At 46.3% G+C, this 18,262-nt stretch overlaps 1 long non-coding RNA gene across 1 annotated transcript; it reads right to left on the bottom strand.

Moving 5' to 3' along the window:
- Positions 1 to 12,170: 12,170 nt before the first annotated feature.
- On the bottom strand, positions 12,171 to 14,998 carry LOC135420109 (uncharacterized). The gene is made up of 3 exons (XR_010433359.1): positions 14,722 to 14,998; positions 14,377 to 14,562; positions 12,171 to 12,713 (listed from the first exon to the last, which is right to left on the bottom strand). It is a non-coding gene; the product is annotated as an uncharacterized LOC135420109 (long non-coding RNA).
- Between the last annotated feature and the right edge of the window lie 3,264 nt (positions 14,999 to 18,262).

The following is an 18,262-nucleotide window of genomic DNA, read 5'->3' on the forward strand; positions in this document are numbered from 1 at the left end:
GGTGAGTGGAGTGTTCTACAAAGCACAGGCTCTCCCAGCAGCAGAGGGAGGGAGGGGTGGCAGGGTGGGCAGCACAGGTTTGCTCCATGCTTTGAAAACAAAACACTCAGCACCCACAGAGATCCCATCACATCCCGCTCCTGCAGCTTCCCAACTCCCATTATGGTTAAACTTCTCATGAATTATTGTCTACGGTCCACTGCACTCAAAATCTGCAGTGTTTCTCTCTACCTGACTACTCCCAGTCAGATCATACATCAAATAAATGCCCAGGGACAATTCAAACCCCATCAGCCTCCAAGAAACTCTGGGGGTTTTTTTTTCATCTATAACAGCCAGACATCTCTGAAAGCTGGAAAAAGTTAAGCAGTTCTCAGCACTTTTCCTGCTCTGCTGCTAAGGATTTCTTTCTCTTTTTCCCCCAGTACTGATGTTTTCATCCCTCAGATCCTCTCTGTGGGAGGAGGAGCTGTTCCGGGTGGTGGAGCAGAACTGACGTACAACAGAGGAGACACTTGGTGTGGTCCCTTCTGAAGCCTGAAAATTCATTTCTTTGCTTTCTTCATTATTTGTACAGGAAATGAAAAGGGTGGACTAAGATCTGTGGGCTCTTCACATCACTGGTAATCCAGACATCACCATCCACATGACTTGAGAACTAAAATAAGCAGCAAACAGGGGCTTTCTCCCTCCTAGGAAATTGGACGTTTGGTACATAGGAGTTTTTCCCCTGGATATTTTCAATACTTTGCTATAAATGAGTTAACCAAGGGCCCTTTTGTTCCTAATCTCACATGTTAACTTCCCTCTGGAAAACTCCAAGAAGCACCTAAAGACTCCAGTGGATGCACATCAGCAATGGAGCTCCAAAGCTTTTCCTCTGAGCTGTGGTCAGTCAAACACTGAGCTTTTGGGCACTAAAAGTCAAAATGTGCTCTTTACTCTTCAACAGAGTCTGGAAAACCCTGTTCCCATTTACATCTGTGATGATCAGCTCACTTGGACACTGAAAGACAGTTGAGTGCAGATGTGGGAGGCCCTGCTGCACCCCCACGGCTCAGCACCTGCTCCAGAGCTTTCCTGATGGTCCCTGTTGTTCCAGCCATGCTCTGAATTAGGAATTTCCCCACGGACCTTTTTCTATGGCATCAATCTTGGCATTATCTGGGTGTTTCATGTGCCTTTACTACATTTATCTGCACAAGAACTCTGTGTGGTAAGGTAATATTATTATCACTATCAAAGCCCAGAATAAAAATCAACCCCCCCACCTCCAAAGCTGGCTGATATGTCCAAGCTCTGAGCACATTTTCAGGGTATTTATAATTTCCTGGCACAGCACAGAGTGCTGTAACTGGCCCTGGTGTGGTGGAGAGGACCGAGGTAAACGCAGACTCTCGGCATCAGGATATTTTTCCTTAGAGCCAACAGCAAAAATTACAGAGAACAGTTCTAAATGAGCTTCCATTCCACCAGTTCCTGGGGGAAACAAACAGTCCAAACCCATCTGTTTTCTGAAAACACCTCTCCCACCTTAAACAAACAGCAGTTAATCCCGACAGGACAGCAAACACTCGGTGTTTACGCAGCGGCAGAAGTGAAGCAGTAGGAAAAAAATGGAATTTTTAATATTCTCCTCTACCTCCAGCAGCAAGAGCACAGCAGTATATTTTTCAAAACTGCTTCTTTGTGAATATGCATGAAACACGTGTAGCTGTGTGGAACAGGCTCTTCTTTCAACGGGAAACTCATTTTTCACACACAAAAGGGAAAAAAACAGTGTTATTTATTTCTTTGAGTAGCCACAGCACGTGTTGTTGTCTTTTAAATTCAGGCAGAGGATATTGCCAAGCAGTTAACTTTAAAATCCTTAAATTCAGTTAACCCTATCAAAGGTCACAGTTCACAGAATGGGTCAAGGTGGAAGGGATCACAGTGGGGATCTTGTGCAACCTCCCTGCTCTAGAAGGGTCATCCCAGAGCACATTGGACAGAACTGTGTCCAGAGGGTTCTCAAGTATCTGAAGTGAGGGAGACTCCACACACACCCTCTCTGGGAATCCCTTCCAGTGCCTGGTCACCTGCACAGGAAAGAAGGTTTTCCTCATATTCAGGTGGAATTTCATGTGCCTCCATTGCCTCTTCTTATTTTGTGGTTCCCACAAAGCCAAACAGCAATCCAGGACACCAAAGAGTAATGCAAATCTAAAAGTTAGGGCCAAATACTAATAAAAAACACACAACTTCAGAAGTGGGCCTTTTTCTCCCAGAACCTTCACCTTTAACTCTCACACGCCTGCGTCCTGCCCGGTCCCTCTGCACCAGGCACCGGGTCTCTAGCCCGCTCAGGAGGAATGGGAGCCCAAACCATAGGAATGGGAGAGGAACCAGCTCAAATCCTCCCACTGCAGCTCCTGGGGGTCATTCAGGCAGTCACAGGTTAAGGATAGAATTTCTTTGTGCAGTGTCACCTGGTTCCTTCAGCTCCTGGCTGTTCACAGGCACAGCTGCCCCAGGAAGGTGCCCCAAGCACAGCCCAGCCTCGGCTGTGCTGCTGTCACCAAGGGCAGTGACACCAGGACAGGTGACTCTTGTTCCTGCCAGGGATCTGCTCCATCAGCTGGGTAACACCAGCAGCTCTGCTCCAGACTCGTTGGGGTGAGAGACTTCACCCTGTGATTTATAACAGTCATTACAGCCAAAGCAAATAGTTGCCTGGATACATACGGAAAAAATCCCATATCCATCGCAGCTCAATTATCCACTGTGCCTAAAGCACTCTGCCTTTCTGGCATTTTTCTTGTCCCCCTCCTCAAGAGTCCTCCATGTAGAATTCCACAAGTTGCTTATTACTTGTACATTGTCATAGTGAACCAAACCTGAGGTTTTCCTTTTTCTTATTGTTCCCGCTGCTGAAAAATGTTGCTTTGGTTGTTTGTTTGGGTTTTTTTAATTGAAACAAAAGTTTATAATAAATTGCAGGTCACCAGAACTCAGAAATTCAGATCTAAAACCTTTTACCTGTCATAGTACTGGACTCCTTGAAGATTTCTCCATCTCCTGCATTTGGGATTCCAGACCAATCCTTACACACAAAGGCTCCTAAATCCTCACCACTGAAGTCTCCAAGAATCCTGAAGTTTTAATGTCTTCAACTTCTGCCTTTTCAGCCTCAAAAAAGATCTGTGCCACAGACCAGCTCCAAATCAACCATAACTTACTGGATACCTTCAAGGCTCCTCCTCTCCATGCACCTCCTCATCATCCCCCTCCAATACAAGTAGTGTCCTTCAGGTCCCCAAAAGATAAAGGTGGTGGATTCTCCTCATCACAAGAATTTCTGGAAAGGAAGGAGAGCTCAGGAGGACAAACTACCTGTTTTAGGGGTGTATGAGCTGTTTTCCTGAAAACTCTGTTGTGTCGTCACATACCTAAAAGAGCAAACAAAAATCAAACAAGTAGGGCATCAGTTTCAATGACCATGTTTTTAATGTCTTCTAATTTCAAGCAGGTGATTTAGCAGGAACTTGCTTAGGAGAAAGGACCTTTAAATTTTTCGCTTCACAGTGAAGTGCATGGCCTTGATTTTCAGCTGGAATTGATGTAATGAGGGCAATGAATGGTGGCTTTTCAGAAATCACCTCAGAAACTCCGGGAAATTACTTACTGGAAACACTTCACCCACTGTACTTTATCATATAAAGAGCTGTTCATGCAATTTTTAAATTCCATTTCATTTAACTAGTCACCTCTGAGAGGTGCCCTGAGCCCTCGCAGCCAGCTGGGGAGGAGCAGTGAAACCCAGGGGTGATGCTCTGTCACCTCCCTGCACACAGCCATGGACTGCTTCGGTCACAGAGGCACTTTGGCATTTGGCAACCACGAGGCAGAACCAAAACTCTGCCTTGATGTGGTTAAAACACCACATTTGCCCATGCCACGCTCCCACAGAGCAGGGCAAGGTACACACCAACCACCAACCCGGACAGCAGCACCTGAGAGAGAGTCCTCCCACCCCAGAGACCATGTATTTATAATCAAGTAATGTATTTATAATCAATATAGAACTGAGTTCCCTGTAACACACACTAACCAGCAGCACCACCAGTGGGGAGTGGATTTTTTGGAGGTGAGAGGTTTCAGGCTGGTGACAAAACCCTCCTAGATCACAGAATTACAGAATGGTTCGGGTTGGAAGGGACCTTAAAGACCATCTCATTGCAACCCCCTGCCATGAGGGAAAACTTCCACATCTGCAGAAATCAAATCATACCTTTGGGATCTTGTATGGCCTCCCAAATAATCCTGTTCCTCGGAATGAAAACTAAACACTACTAATGCTAAATTACAACCTTTAGGCAAGCAAACCAGAAACTTTTCGAAAGGGTGTTTGACATTGTTATTTAAACCTTATTATTCATTTGTTAAGGAAGATGTTCAGTCGCTCTGTTCTTCGTAGGGAACAAACATTCCATCATTGTTTCTGCTCCTCAGATGGAGAAACGACATGTGGCAGTTGTAAAGATTAATTTGTGCTACATCTCAGCGCTGCTGCCGGCTGCTCCTCGGGGAGGGCGGGGAGGGGAGAGGGGTGTGGGGGGGGAAAACATCCTGAAACATCCAGTAAATTAATTAACAACAGAATGCGAAAATCTAATTAAGAAACCATCAGCTCTGAATCTCATTTGTGCTGATGCTTCCATGCAGTGCATTAAGAGGTCTCCAGTGAGTGGGGCCGTGCAGGATCACGCCCCTGGTGTGCCCTCTCATGTGGTGACACGTTTTTAGGATGCTGCTCCAGCCTCCTGCCAGGTCCTGTCGCTCCCAGCTGTGACCTGCCCCTCACAAGGCTCATTTCTCACAACAGGCATTGGGAAAAATAAACTTAATTATTGCTGAGCTGGGCAGATATTGAATTTTCAGGCTGTGGGTGCTGAAGTGAGAGTAAGGCAGTTTTCAGAGGGGGGGTTTTAGACCAGAATTTCCGATTTACCCCAGAATACATGAACAAGAATTAGGTTCAGTGACACACATTCACACCAGGCAGAGGAAGGACACACAGGTAACAGGCACATGCTTTACACCAGGCTCAGCAAAACCAGAAATCCCCATGCAAAGCTATAGGAAAGCCTTTCCCTGCCTCCTCTGCTCCCCAGCCCTGCACTGCATCCCTCCCTCAGGTGCTGGTGCTTCCCATCTCGCATTCCTGTCTCGCACTGGCTGGATTAACCCACTCCCTTTGTTAAACACCAGACAGATTGTTGACAATTGGTATTAAATTTTTGAAAGCACCTCTTCGGTATCAAAAATCTCTGGCTTACTACCACTGAAAACGTTTTAAAAAATCCTCCTCAGTAAATCTTAAATCTCATCAAAGCAACCAGAAGTATTTACTACCTCCAGTCTCAGCGTTCAGTTCCTCCAGTGGCAGTTTCAAACCTCCCAAGTCTTTTCAGTCTCGTTCTCCTTCTTTCCAAGCATCCTAATTCCTTGTATTCGCATCCTCTCTCTCCCTGTTCCCAAAGCCAGGGGAGGAAAAGCGGGCAATGCAGCAGCTGGTTTTGCAAGAAAATGTTACAACAGCTGAGGCCAGATGCTCCAGAGGTTTCTCTGGAATATTAATGCCATGGGGCTTGTTTGGAGGAGAATTACTCAGTGCTGGGAGGTGACAACTCACCCTGGTTGGAGTTTCACTGGCAGGAGATGGATGAAGCTTCTACTGTGGAAGTATGGGGTTAAAGAATGGTTTGGGTTGAAAAGGAACCAACCAAAAAGTTCCAACCCCCCTGCCATAGACAGGGACACCTTCCACCAGCCCAGGTTGCTCCAAGCCCCATCCAGCCTGGCCTTGGGCACTTCCAGGGATCCAGGGGCAGCCACAGCTTCTCTGGGCAACCTTTTCCAGGGCCTCCCCACCCTCCCAGGGAAGGATTCCTTCCTGACTATGGAATCACAGAACAGTTTGGGTTGGGAGGGACCTTAAAGATGATCTTATTCCAATCCCCTTGGTGTGGACAGGGAACTTTTATCGTCCAGCTTCCAGGAGAAACACCTGCAAAATTCGGATCTGGGGTCCTTGCAAAACTAATGTGTGAGTGGAAATGGCTGCAGATGGAGGGATTAGCAGAAGCTGACTCTTGCTTCTTTTTTGGATAACTAAGAGTGGTTGAGAAGCACATAAACATCCTCGTTTGGGTGCCAGCAGCCCCCAGGACAGTGCAGCAGGGGACAACTAGAATTAGAGAAGGTTTCATGCCAGCATGGTAAGAGAATCAGATTAATGGATAAACTTTGGTTTTGAGCAATCAGTGTGAAATCCATCCCTCCTCACACAAAAACCTCTACACACTCACCCAGCTGCCCTGGCACACCTGGACCCACGGCCAGCAACACTCCTGAGGTCAACAATGGATCCCATCAGAATTTGGATGGAAACAATTATCCGGGGAACCTTTTCCTACAAGGGACAGAAAAATTATTCAGAAAAATAATACTAATAATCATGAAATCTAAGGCAGCCTTGAGGACATGTTCCAGTCACCAGCTTTTTTCCAGTAAATAAACTGACAAAATGCTGCTGCACTGGTTCGAATCGGTGCAAGTTCCGTGGAAATGCACCAAATAAGCATCAAATTTAAAAGCATATTGAAACTGGACACGACCTTCAGCTGTGCCTGTACTGGCAGCACTTGGACAAGACACACAGACTGGCATCTTGTACTCAAAAACTGCTCAAAACCTGGGTGGAAATACGGGAAAATAATAGCACACCCCTGTCTCCAGGCTCCTGCTGGGAATGGACTGAGGTACTTGAGGCACTTCTTGACATCCCACTTTGAAACTGTGACCTCTGTGGAGATGCAGGAGAAGGGTTGCAGACACGTCTGACTGCACACAAAAATCACAGCAATTAAGTAAATGAAATAAAAATGTTCTTTTCCACGATCCGAAGCCACGGTTAGTTAGGAACTGGTGATTTCACTTCAATAAGAATTACATGTTTTTTAATTGAAATATTCATGGCCAAGTGGTCAAATGGTAATATTTTAGTAATCTTTACATATTTTCCTACGTCCTCTGTGCTTTTTCAAGTCCACATTACTATCCGTTTGGCCTCCTATTTTTCCTGTTCCTTATCCTAAACACAAGTTGTTCTGAAAGATCACCAGTGATTTGCATAAAATATAGAGCTGTTACTTTTCTTTTCTTAAAAGAAGCATAATAATTGCAAACTGCAACTACTGGAGCTGAAAATAACTCTCCAGACAGTTGCACATGCAGAATTAGATTAAAATGAGCTCATTTTTTTAAATGACCTGATAATTTGTAGGGGGGAAAAAAATAACTATCTAACTATTTTCATCAGCAGAGAATGTTACAGCCATGGAGGGGTGCCTGCTGCATGCAGATGAGGCAACCACGACCTAGGGAGGCCAAATTAACTCATCAGAACTGGAGGCTTGGAGACCACATTGAAATAACCATAAATCTCTTCTCCTGGAAAAAACAACGGAGGGGCAGATGGTGAGACATCTTGTACCACTTCAGGGAGAAATTCTATGGGCAACCTGAGCAAAATGTTATGAGAAAAGGGTAAATACTTGAGGTGCCAAGCTGAGATCAGTCTTTTGTTCTCTCTCATCTGGCAAGAGCCTTGCACACACCACAGCCACCGTGCCTGGTAGGAGCAGAAGCTGAAATCATGGAATCCTGGAATGGTTTGGGTTGGAAGGGCCTTCAAGCCCATCCAGTGCCACCCCCTGCCATGGGCAGGGACACCTTCCACCAGCCCAGGTTGCTCCAAGCCCCGTCCAACCTGGCCTTGGACACTTCCAGGGATCCAGGGGCAGCCACAGCTTCTCTGGGCAACCTGTGCCAGGGCCTCCCCACCCTCACAGGGAGGAGATGTTTTCAGATCAATGGTTTTCTCTGACCAGGAGAGCAAATATGACCAAGATTTGAATTTGTTGGCCAAATCCAGTAAGTTTCCCTAACTTTACTGAACCAACAAAGGCTTCCTAATTTCTGGGAGACAATTTAGAAGCCAAATACAGAATGAGAAAATCTGTTAATCTCAGTTTCCAGAGATTACTATAATGAATTACCATCACAGCCAGGTACAACTCCCTGCCATAGTAAATTCGGACTAGTTTTATGGTTAACCTGTAGTATTGACAATATTACTAAAATCCCCTTGAGTGGGCTTTGCAGGTTTATAAATATAACCAATTATTATGTTTTTGATGAGATTTAATTTAAATCTAGCAAAAAATATCCCCAAGTGAGTCATCTATTATTCATAACTTGAGATGAATTCAGCCTCCGTATCACAACTTTTCCTCCTCCTCCTTTTTCAGACCCATTGCTTCTACATAAATTAAATCATTCACTACATACACCCAAGTCAGATTTACTTTTAGAAAGCCATGTTTCAGAGAAAGCAATTACATTTGGTCATTGATATATCACCCAAGCTATCAAAGCCCCCCCAAAAATAGAAGAGGGCTTCAGATGCTAATGTGAACAAATTTTACACTTTGATAATAACTCACTGCAGAGAAGAGGCTGCAATATCAGATGAGATAAAGGAGATCATCAGCTGATGGAGTGTCATCCACTCGAGATACAGTGATGGGAGGTTTGTGCATTGAACAGGGCTGAGCTGTAGGTGCCAGTTGTCCCCGTTCTCCATGGCCGGAACGAATCGTGACAATTTGCGTCAGCAAAGTTCCACCCAAATCACGAGCAACTTGTTGCTTCACCTCCAAAGCACCAGGAGAGCGGGCACAGCTCGGGCTGTTCTGCTGACATTCAGCCTCCTCCAGGCCCTGGTTTCTGAGGTTCATTAAAGGTGCAGCTCCAGAAGCCTCTGCTCCTCTGCAGGAGCTGACATTTGGCGGCTCAGCCTCGTGCGAACCGCGCCGGGCGCGAATCACTGACGGTCGTTCCGGCCCCTTCCCTGCAGTGCTGGGAATCAACTGTAGCGTGGCAGGAAAACACAACCACGACTGATTGAGCTGGGGCAGAGCAATTCTCAGCAGGCTCAGAGGACACTCACCCCGGTGAGGAGCGGAGCGTGACTCGCTGGAGGAGCCGCACGCAGCAGAAGCCGCTGTTGATCTGTAGCCCACGGGCTGGTTCCATTAATGATGCACTCTGCTGCACGGATTTTGGGATGAGGAGACAGATCATACAACAAGCTGCTTGTCTGGAGTCAGGCCGGAGGCAGGAGGAGGTGATGTGAGCACAGCAGCTCCATCCTCTGGCCTCACCTGTGGAGGAGAGGGAAACGAGCAGCTAAAAACCATTAGTTTTGAGCTAAAACCCACAAAACACCCCATCTTCTTCCTTAGACCTTTTCTTCCTCTTTTCCTCTCATTTTCTGTGCTTTGTACGTGCTTTTCTCATTTTGCTGTCTCTGTGCCCTCCCTGCCCTTGCCATGGTTGCCCACCCAGCCCCCATCGAGGCTGCACCACCTCCCATCTCCTGACTGGAGACTCTCCTGATCTCTTGACTGAAGATCCTCTCTGGCTCAAGCACCAGCCCAGAGCAAGTTAATTAACCCTGGTGCCCCCCAGGGATAATGCTCACCTAAGCTGTGGGAGACAGGAGGGTTGAGAGGATTTATTATTATTATTATTATTAATTAAATAGTGCTACAAATACCTGGTCCTCAAGAAAAAGAGTCACTGCATTCCTGCAGCCTGCAGTCACCCTGAATCCTGTGCAGATCCAGGGGGAAGGAAAGGGAAAGAAAGGCAGAGGAAAACCCCTCCTGCCCCCCAAGTGAGTGGTGTGTTCAGCAGGACAAGCCCTGCAGTGGGGCTGAGGGAGGTGACTCCCCCATGGGAGGTGGGGCAAATAAACACCTTGCTATTTGCTTATATTACATTTTTTATTAATTTGTTTTTTTCTGAGCTGGAAATAGCTCTTTTCCTTACAGATCTCCAACTTCTTTGGTCCAAAGGTCCTGGCCAAGCTCTCTGTTGTCCCTCTGCCATGTAGGACTGCTCATGGCTCACCATTCAGCTGTCCCACCATCACAGGGGCCTCACGTGGCCATGGGGAATCTCACCACGGAGCTGTGGCTGAGCTGCTTTTGTGCTGCCAAAGGTGCAGGATCCCCACGGCCCCAACCCACTGGAGAACACTTCTCCACCAGCAGACACAGACCCAGGCACACGTGGGCAGTGAAGGGTTGTTCAAGAAAAACACATTTCATAGAATCATAGAGTCATTAAGGTCAGAAAACACCTCCAAGGTCATTAAGTCCAACCTTCAACTCAGTCCTGACTTTGATCACCAAGTCCAACCTTCCAGCAGCTTAACACAGTGACTCTTCCTTTGGGGGACTAAACCCAGTGCAGAATTTGAGCACAAAGAGCTGAAGGGATGCAGAGTTTTCAGATTAACATCTGCCCAGGGATGGGCTCGTCACAGCCCGTGGTGTCCAGAGCACAACTCCCACTCCTGGTGGGGTTCAGCCCCCCGGGATTTGTGGGGGGCATCACTGTCATCAGAGATGCACAACCACTGAGCACCACAAACAGGTTCCAGCAGCCCAGGTGTCACCCAGACAAGCTCCATTTTAAGATCTAAGAGCAGAGACACGTGGATTTCACTAACATTAAATCACAAGACAATTAAATAAAGGCAGAAACTATGTGCTTTTTGATGATCCTAAATCAGAGGCAATGATTCATTCTCAGGCCTCTTAAGTGAGGATGTTTAATGACATGGTGGGAAATGAAGCCTTTTTGTAGCAGGAAAGGAAACATTGCGTTCTGTAGCAGCAGTTACTGAATAATTAACCTGCACCCCTGTTATTACCTAAGAGTATTTGCCATTAACCCAATAAAAAGATCATATGAGGCGTGAATGTGAAGAATAACAATGAAAATGTACTGCTTAGAGCTTGTATCACTGATATAATGCTCAAATTTCTGTCTGAGTCTAATATGGGATAGGTAGTATAAATCAGTGAACATAAACAGACAAAACTGGTTTGCTGCTTATTCCAGCTTTGTTTCCAGAGCTGAGAAGTCTGACCCACTCGTGCTGCCATTATCAATCATCCAAAGCAGGTGGCCTTCCACTCTGTGACCAGGAAGGTCAACTCATTTGTGCTACACTTGACCAGACATGATTTTTTTTTTTGCATGCTGCCAAAATTGCAACCTTTTCAAGGGAAGCAAGAGCTTGGTGGAGAATGTCAGCACAGCCAGTGATGATCCCTGACACTGTGAGAAGGGCCCTCTGGAGGCATCTCCTGCAACTCTCAAACAACCCTTGCTGGAGAAAAGGTGTCCTCTTCCCTTTTCCATAAGCAAAGAAGCATTTTAAAATTATGGATGAAAGGCCTTTGACTGATCTGGCCTTTTATCCACCAGAGCCTACAAGCCCTCACAAGGAGAGTCTTTTTGTCATTGGACTCACTAATCTTCACTTTCGTGATTAAAAAACGGGTAAATGAAAATCTTTGTGTTTTATTTACACATTAGCTCAGTTTCCAGAAGTTTCAGCTCAGACACAGAGTTCAGAACATACAGAAACAACAATTTTAGATGTTTGCAGGCTGAAGTTAGTTGTTATCGAGAAACACACAATTGGTAAATCAAAATAAAAATTAACAAACCCCATGGGTAATTATCCTTCAAAATTGATGCCAGACAAACCTCATTGTGTTGTGCCATTCCAGGCGGTTTAAGTGACCTTCAGTGTTGCTGTTTAAGGTGGCCTGATAATGACTTGATTATTATTTCATGCAAATTAAGAGTTACCTCTCCTAAAAGAGCTGATTTTCAATTTCATCCCTATTTGCACACTGCAGGAAACCATGACATTTCCGAGCTCTCCAGAGTCTTTTACACTGCCTGGCACTATTAGATGCTGTTATCCAACTCTTTTTTTCTCCTTAATTTATTTCCTAAATCATTCTTTGTTGTCACCACAGCTGAATGGGTCCATCACCCAAACACACACCCTGTCATGCAACAAACAGCTGGGTTGTCACAGGGTCCTGGCCAGCAGCTACACAAGAGACACAAGGTCCATCAAACCACAGTGTAGACCTCCAGCAGTCAAAGCACTTAAACACCACCAACATCTGCTTATGGAAAAGCAAAACTTACCCTCCCACTCTTAAAATAATAATAAGAAAGGGATTAAGAGAGAGGCTGGGGGTCCCTGACAACACAAAACCTGACTTCTCTGCACGAGGTCCCCAAATCCAACATCTGCTTAGTGGGTTACATTTTTTGTCTGGGTTATTGGCACTTGCATTTGAATAAGAATTCAAAATCAAGCAAAAGCTTCAAGGTCAACAATCTTTTTATAGAAGCAAAAACCCATGAGAGAAGTTTAAGCAATTATTCTTAGCCAAAGGAGCAGTCAGTTCAAATAAATGTATCAAAGCCTCCAAATTATCAGCAATAAAATCTTATGTCATCTAATAACGACAATGATGACAATAATTACCGGGACAATGATTTAAAGCTCAGCATTTTTATAGTACCTAATTTAACAAGTACAGGTTGCTTATTTATGCCTTTCCAGACTGAAAAAGCGGTTGTCTGGGTTTGTTTATTGTCTAAGTTTAGACTTCTGGAAGACAAAAAGCTTCTAGAAATTACCACACAAAGTTCCTGCAGAAGGAGATGCTGATGGAGGCACAATTTTAATAGGCAGAAAGTTTGCAGACATCAATCTGTACCTACAAAGAAAATGGAAGAAATAAGAGCAGAGGAGTGGCAAACTGGTGGAAAAGAAAGTCAGAATTTAGAAACCAGCTCAACAACCATCCAAGTTGATTTCTCACATGGAAATCATCCAACCTTATTGATTCTGTGAATCTGTGGAGAGCAGGAGAAGGACTCTGTGATTAGTAGAAAATCCTACAGGAGTTCTGCCCTGTGTGCTCCCATTTCCATCCTGGTCCACGTTCTGTGTCACATCCCTGAGAGGAAAACTCACTTCTCCACATGCACAGTGTGCAGAGATTTGTGGTGATGAGCAGATCCTGCCTTTGGCCCTTTGCCCACTCCAGGAAGCACAGCCATTCTTTATCCCAACCACTGGCTTTCCCTAAAACAGAACATCAGCTCTGATATTCCAGCAGAACCTGCCGGCTCCTGTCCCTCTGAGGAGTTCATAATGACATGGACACGGTCCATAATAACTCACTCATGCCAACACAGTCATTTCTATGCATACCTTTCACATTCTGACAATCTGCAGGACAAGACCTGGCCCAGCCCATTTTTCAGGCTGGGAAAAGGAGCACAGTTCTACCAGGAGGTGTCAGTTCTCTTGCCTGAGTAAGGGCTGGATTCAAACCATACCAGTGTGGGAGGTCATCTCACTATGTGACTTATTAAATTAAAGGTTTACCCTTCCCTGATAAAGCTGGAGGGCTGTACAACCTGCAGTGCCCCAGGAAACAAACTTCTCTAACAAATTCTGCATAAGTATTTGATACAGTTTTTATACAAACCCACAACATGTATCTGATCACATGGATGGACAAATCAGCACTGTCATACAGTCTGGGGATTTTCAAAACCTCAGCTTGACACCTGTACATACATATATATATTTTTTTTTTTTTCAATATGATGGCTGGGCAGCTACAGTTATTTTTCTGGACAAGGAACATACCAATCTTAAATTTCTGTACAGGTACCAAAACAAGGTGCTGGACAAAAAGAAGCTCCTAATTTGCCATTCACCTTTCCTATTTCAGCTGGGGGGGGGAGGAAGATGGAATAATAAATTCAGTTCTGTGTTTACAACTCTAAAATACTTGTGAGATTCTTGGAGTCAATGGAGCCTGCAGGTCACTCAGCATTTTTGCCATGGTGTGGTGTCTGAGAGACCAAATGAGTCGTACCATTGCAGAGCACAGGGCTGTAATTATGATAAAGGAAGAGAATTAATCTGTCACCTGGGAATTAATGCAGCAGACAGACTTTCTTTTACAAGAGCTCCAAGCAACATTCCTGGATCAAGGCCTGGAGTTATATTTGATATTAACAGAATGCATGTTGTCCTCCAGTAGTTACTCTGAGCAGGAATTAACCCTTTGCTGGTGGCCTTGAGCCCAGCACCAGGGAAGGGAGGAGGCCTGAGGGCAGAGCCCAGGTTCTCCTCTGCTCCAGGAGGCTCCAGGGCTGCTTCCAAACATGGGAGTAAATGCAGAAAATGGAGACATCATTTCATTACCATTAGTGGGATGTGTAGGGAAAACACCACCTAAGGGGAGCTGCCCTGGAGCAGAGTGACCTGATGGAGCAGCCAGGGGTGTGACACACCCTTGGGAAGGACCAGCCTTCCCCACCCACAGGAGAGCTGGAATGACACTGCTGGATTTTACCCACCTGGGGCAGGCAAAATGCTGTTTGAGTTCCTTCATGCCATGGCAGGGTTGTTGGAGCAGAGGTAGGAGCAGTGGTGATGCTCTGGCACAGCTGGGTTATGAGGTGGCTGTGCTGGCACAGGAATTCACCCTGCATTTCACTGCACACAGCAACACACGTCCACAAAGGGCAACAGACAGAGGAAACCTAAAATAAAAAATTAAACAGCGTTATTACCACAAAAAAAAAAAATGTTAAAACCCAGCAGAAACTGAGAAACAAGGCTACGAATTTCTGCAGCAGTGAAAAAGGATTTTATAGCCAGTTTTCCTCAAGCCCCAAACACGTTTTACACAGGGCCATTACCGGATATCTTCGTAGGAAAACAAAATGCAGCTCGATTTCCTACAGCAGTGTTGATGCAGTGACTATCAGCTCCAGAGATTTCTCCGTGCAGTGACTGGTGGTGATGAAAAACGATCTGTAAGTTGTGTCAAAACAAAGGCACAGTTTGAGCAGTTTGTGTAACGAGCAGCACTGATGACACCACGGAGGGGCTGCGGCCAACACACTGTTTCCAAACACGGAGCTGAATCGAGACGTTTATTGACACCACATCAGCGTGTTTGCCTCGGCTGCAAACAAATATTTGGCACGTCCTGAAAACAAGGCTGGCAGGACCGTGGGGAGAAGTTTCTCTGCTCTCTCAGGAGGGGTTTGCTCAGAGGACGTGTCTGACAGCCCAGCCCAGCCCAGCCCGGCTGGCAGGAGCACACCAGCCTCTGAGGGAGGGTATTCCCTGAGCAAACATTCCCCCTGAGGAACACATAAGGCACTCCAGGAGATGGTTTAGTGGCCTAGGGGGCATTCAGTCTGTCTTTGGGGTCTTTTCCAACCTCAGTTGCAAGCAGAGGTGAGCGATGGCTGTTCCTCCATCAGGAAAAGTTCTTTAACCACTCCTTGCAGCCCAGGCAGGTGGCACAGACCCAGTTTTCTGTAATAACGTATGGATGAAGTGTTTCTGATTGCTGAGGGAGCAGAGCAGCTGCACTGAGCGTGTCACATGTGCTCTGCTCCAAACCTCACACCATCACTTCCTTGGGTTTGCTGTGTGTTCAATATCTGACACGCACACAGAAACTCTATTTCTGGATTGTTTCCACACACTCTTGCTATTCCAAAGCTCAGTGTTTATAAACAGACACTGGCCATCAGGAACACAAATTAAGTTCAAAAACCTGTTTCCCAGTCCTCAAGAAACAACTGGGCAAACCTGGCACTTCATCCTTGCTGCAGCAGCTCTCCTCTCACCTGACATCTCTCAGCCCTCATTTCAGCACATTTCCATGAATGTCAGAAAATGCTTCAGTGAGGACATTTTCCTCATTTTATCCAAACAAGACAGACACCAATGTTTCTCAGAGATTTCAGGGAAGCTTCTGCAGTGAGGTTGTTGGGGATGGGAAGTGAAGCACTTGTAGAGCCAAAATCCTTGGATTCGGCTCCTCTCTTCAACACAGCCTTCACCCCTCTGGCTTTGCAAAGGATCACTCCCCTGGATTTATAGATATAAATATATTTTTGTATTCTGACAGAAAGCACACACAGCAGGTTTCCCTCATGTTGCTTTTCAGTGAACACCCACCCTGTACCCACCCCATGGAGAACCCCACACCACCAGGTACCTCCACTGTGAGCGCCTGCCCCGTTCCATCTGCACCTTCTGCTGCCCCCTCCAGGCACCTTTTCCATCTCCACAGGATTTCTGTGCTTCCCTGTTCCAGGTCAGGTCTGAGGGAGGCACAAACCCCCTCCTGTGCTCCCTGGGCTTCTCTGCTCATCAGTGACCTCGCTGAGCAGAGACCTGCTGGCTCCATCCAGCAGCAAACACCCTTCCACAGCTCCCTAACTGATGGAATGCCACGATTCCCACAAGCACTCTGGCAAACTGTGCCTTTAGTCATGAATCATGTGATACATTTCAAGCTTTTATTTCAAATTAATGGCTGCAGCAGGTATGGCTCAGCAGAGAGCAGGTCCAGCAGCTGAGACACCAGTCCCAGCACCATTCCTGGTCTGAGGGGCCTCTGCAGGGAAGACTAAGGATGCAACAGCTCTGATCCCTCCTGGGAAGAGAGCTACCCAATTTAACAGTGCCCACTGTGCTCTGTAGTTAATAATCCATCTGCAGCTTAGCCAGAATTATTTGTGAAGGAGAAAACCTGCACAAAGCAGCATCAGAGCTGGCCTTGGGAAGGGGGCTGGAGCCAGGGAAGAGCCCCCAAGGCCAGGAGGGAGAGCTGGGCTCACATCCTTGTGTGAGGCTGAGGCACATTCCACCCTCCAGAGCTGCTTCCCCAGCAGGGACCGACTGCAGACCAACAAATTATGAACTTCTTACATTTAGGAGACACCACTGACATCAAACCCTGAGTGCATTTCCAGTGCCTTTGGCACAACACATCCAGGAGAATCAGCAAAAGGGGGCTCAGCCACTTTTCCAACCCAGCCAGTGCCTGGGAGCCATTTGTCCCTGGGCACTGAGGCACAGAGCTGAGCATCCTCATGTGCTGGGAGGCTGGAGACTCCTCCTGTATCCCTGGAGATGGGACCCCCATCCCTGGATAACCTGTCATCCACAGCACAGCAAATCCCCCACATGGGACACACATATTTTTCTTTCTTCATACCTTTTCCCATCTTCATAGGTCAGGATTTTTCTGAATTCTCAAATTACTCCTCATTAACACGAAGAAATAATTTCCATTTGGCAGCATTCCCATGAATAAAACATCCCTGGGATAATAATCTGCTTGGGGCAAGAGGTGCCGACCTTCAGAAATGAGGACAGATCTTGACTTGTATTCAGGAGTGAGAAAATCCAGTGACTTCCAATGTTCTTCAGCTTGGAGGAGACCAGGGAAAATTTTCCATTGCTGAATATTCACATTTCAGGCGTTTTTGAGCTAATCATTTGGGTTCAGAATTTTTGCACGCTGACTGCCAAAAATAAATTACTGTGAAAATGGGATGCTGTGTGTGGATGAGCTGGGGAAACGCTGCACATTTTGGAGGTCACTGCAAGAAAAGGAAAACACCAGCAGCCAGCCCAGACGAGGCACTGGCCCCACATCAACCTCTGCTCACAGGAGGCTCCAGCACGTGGAGAGGAGAGGAGAGGAAGGAACGAGGAGGGCAGAGGGTCAGCCAAGCATTTTAAGAGGTCTCACCTTGATTTTTGGCAGGCTGGTTGAACTACAGAGCTCGATATCCTCTCTGAAATATTTATCACTCGAGGTTTTCGTACCACATCATTTGCAATCCTGCTTTTGAGGAGCTCAGCACAGTGGGAAACTCAGCTATTGATTACAGGCTGTTTCTAATTACCGTGGCACTCTGATCCTCTCCGTGTGATCGGGCTCCGCATCGGAAAAGGCTCCGTTCCCTCACTTTAAATATGGCTCTGGTGGTGACTTTCCCTTTGTTGATGCCAACAGGCACACACACAATTGCTTTTGCAATTCAAGACAACGTACACAGAGGTTCACACTCTGCTCCTGGCCCTGGGCCACGTTTCCCTCCAGTAATAACATTCTGTCTAGAAACAACCAAGCCGATAATTTGCACCCATCAAGCCCCTGTAACATAATGTGCCAGCTATTTAGGACTGGAAAATTTATCACTCAACAAGAGTCAAGGATCTTGTACCAAGCAATACTCCCACTTCCCAGTTCCTGTCATTCCACTTGCTCCACGCAATTTGCCAAAACACCTCCCTCCCCCGTCTCGCTGCAGATTTAGGACCAGTGTTTTTATACGTGTTCAACTGGCCACAGAAAGCCCAGGATAAATTTATCTCCAAAAGGCAGCTATGCAGTGTGTCACAGAAAACTCAGATGGGAGTAAT

This window comes from Pseudopipra pipra, chromosome 11 (assembly GCF_036250125.1).
Source record: "Pseudopipra pipra isolate bDixPip1 chromosome 11, bDixPip1.hap1, whole genome shotgun sequence".
NCBI lineage: Eukaryota > Metazoa > Chordata > Aves > Passeriformes > Pipridae > Pseudopipra > Pseudopipra pipra.